The 3,169-nt window shown below is 39.8% G+C and overlaps 1 long non-coding RNA gene across 1 annotated transcript; it reads left to right on the forward strand.

The window, feature by feature from the left end:
* The first annotated feature begins 577 nt into the window (after positions 1-577).
* On the forward strand, positions 578-962 carry LOC145552756 (uncharacterized). Its single transcript, XR_014088848.1, has 2 exons — positions 578-635; positions 706-962. It is a non-coding gene; the product is annotated as an uncharacterized LOC145552756 (long non-coding RNA).
* The last annotated feature ends 2,207 nt before the right edge of the window (positions 963-3,169 follow it).

The following is a 3,169-nucleotide window of genomic DNA, read 5'->3' on the forward strand; positions in this document are numbered from 1 at the left end:
GTGAACATTGTTTTATTTTTAGAAACAATCATTCAGTTTTTATCCCTTCATTTTAGCTCTCCATAGAGATGCCTTGTCAGGCTGCTGAGTTGGATGCATGCAAATTATTTTCTGGCAACTCACCTGACATAAGTTTTATCTCAATGACCTTTTTATTTTCTAAAATAGTCATGAGAATACTAAGTACTGTTCAAACACATGATTATTACGATTCAAAACAATTAATCATAACAATTCAATGGTTTTGATACCTACACAAGTGTCAGGATCAAATTCTTATTTTAAGATTACACTTTTTTCGGTTAACAGTGGTTAACTGTGTGTGAGATCATGATATCATTCATGATGAAATGTCAAGTTTAGAAAAATGTTTTATGTGAAGGACTGTTTTCACCTCTGAAATGGAGTGGTGTGTGATGTAAAGGTAATTTTTTTGAGGATGGGAATTGGGTTCATCTTTTGAATATGATCTTCCATGTCTAGTTGTGCTGTATGTTGAAATTGAGTCATAGTGCAGCACTGACTTTTTAAATACTTATACTACCTCCCTTTGTCAATTCTTACTTTTCTCTGTCTAGTTTGCAACCAGTCCCCGCACAAAATGTGTTATTGTAAATAAAAGGAGGACATCACTGGTAAGCTTTTAGTAGAAATATTCTTGCTGAAACGCTTTCAATGTATACAAAATATGTTTTTAATCAACAGGTCTGTCCAGAACAAAGTTCAAGTGAAGCGATATCATCAGAAGAGGAGTATGCTCCTGATTCCGTAGATGATTCAGACATCTCATGGGATGACAAATGCACTCCACAGAAATATGGACTAGTTATTGTCCATATTTCCATTTTTGGACTTCTTAATGCACATAAATTTTATGTTTTTTGTATGTGTATGCCATGGTCCTGATAAATAAAATTGGCCCTGACAATTACTGTTGGTGTCATGGGCGGAGCCAAGCACCTCATTATCGTTTGTCCTTTTAATACAGCATTGGGTCACATTCTTGTATTTTGAGTTCTGAAGTGTGTATCTAAATTTTTAAGTGAGATCTATGTTGTGTAGCACTAACAAGATTTTTGACAACTTACTACGTCTTTCTAGCATAAGTGGAAAGGGGTGTCCGTTTAGTGTTGCAAAAAACTGGTTTGAAAAAAGTGTCCTGCTAGTACACCAAAACCAGTATAGGTGTGTGTGTGTGTGTGTGTGTGTGTGTGTGTGTGCGTGTGTGTGTGTGTGTGTGTGTGTGTGTCTGTGGGCCACTTAGAATGGCTTCGCCAACAGCACAAGGCAGGTGGATGTCTCACACATGATCGCTTCCTCTATTTCACTGCTGGAGATGAAGCTGCACAACAAACAGGATGGTGGGACTAAATTAGGTTGACACTTGTGCATTATATTAGTGACAGCCATAATAAATAAGACAAATATTAGCCACCAGCGGACTACGGCGATGACACACAGGGATCCAGCAGGTGAACAAAAGCAGTGTAAAGCGCCATCGTCACATCTTTTCTTTTTGGCCTTCGATCATCCTTCAATAAAATTCATAAATAATGTGTCACTAAAGCTTGGTTATAGTTCCCCAAGTTTCAAAACCGATCCTGTCTGTGACTGAATAAAATGACTCGAGAGGCTGATTGTAAGTGACCGCAGGAGAAAAAGGAAAAAAGGAAACGTTTTGTCATAATACAGTGAAACTGTTGAAAACTGCGCTGCTGCGTTTTAGACTAATTCAAGATGTGACAAAGTGACTGACTAATCCGCTTAAAAGAAGTTCTGGTTAGCTCATATTTTGCAAGTATAAGTCCTGAAACGCAGCACCCTATATATTTTTTTTTTTTAAGAATACAATAGAATTGAATGTATTGATCCCCATAGAGAAATTGCTTATTTGTTGTCAAGCTATTCCATCCCAAGTGCTAATTATTAGTAAATGCAAATATAAGTGATATAAAATGAATAAAAGTACATACGTGTGATATTGCAAGTAAGTTAAATATGACCTAAACATAAAACAAATAAATAAAAATAATAACAAGCACATAAAAATATGTCAATCAATAAATAAAGCTGTAAGTGAGTCTGGATAAAACTTAGGCATGGAGACACTCAGAGTCTCAGAAGGATTTCCTGTGGTGCATTTTGGTGCTATCAGTATCTGGCTGAAGCTGCTGTTCCTGCAGCCGGCCAGCACATCATGAAGTGGATGAGGCTCGTTGTCCCAAGATGACCTGGACCTTGGACAGGATCCTTCTCTCCGACATCACTGTCAGAGTCCAGCCTCACTCCTGCTGCCCAGCACACTACAGGATGCAGGATGGCACTTGCATAAAACATCCTGAGCAAGGTACGGCAGATGCTGAAGGACCTCGGGTGCCTGAGAAAGTAGAGGCGACTTTGGCCCTTCCTCTATAGAGCAGTGCAGTTTGTCATCAATATGGAGTCCCAGGATATTTATAATCCTCCACAATGTAAACCAAAAAAAACAAAAAAACAATTTATGTAATGCAGTGTGTGTGATGAAAGATGTGCCACAGAAAAATATGGTTTGTGAACCATGAAAGCCAACAATGCTGCATGGAATCAGCACTTTTTTTTTTCATTGTACTAACATAAAACTGGGAAAAAAAACCCCAAAAAACACCATGGCAAAAATAATACTCTGACAATTTTTTTTTCATACTCTTGTACAATTTATGTCCACAAAAATAAACACGCCACAAGGAAATCCCTTTAGCCGAAACAGCAGCAGTGTACTGGTGAATCACGCAGCCAAACCTTATTTCCAAGGGACGACTGTTTTGCTCAAAATCACATTTGTAATTCGTGTCCGGTGCCTCGGCGAACGGCGGTGTGTTTGTCAGGGAGTTTGTATTTATATTTGCCGGGTCCGTCTCACTGACTGCCTGCTATTGTGTTTGGGTCTGGCTGTGTGTAGGGGAGCTGAAGGCGCTCGTGATTGACTCCCCTGCTGTGGCAGAACGCCAGCCTGTCTGTGAAGTGCATACAGTCAAAGTCCCCTGCATCACTCAGCTTGACTGACAAGCCTGCGGCCCCCGGTGAGCCGAGAAAGGTGTGTCAAGGCGTTCAGCTCACGGCGTCCTTCAAGGCCGCGCTGCCGCTCAGACGTGGTAAAGGTCACGATGTAGAAACTTAAAAACATTTTTTC

Source organism: Poecilia reticulata, chromosome 9, assembly GCF_904066995.2.
Source record: "Poecilia reticulata chromosome 9, P_reticulata-male-v2, whole genome shotgun sequence".
Taxonomy (NCBI): Eukaryota; Metazoa; Chordata; class Actinopteri; order Cyprinodontiformes; family Poeciliidae; genus Poecilia; species Poecilia reticulata.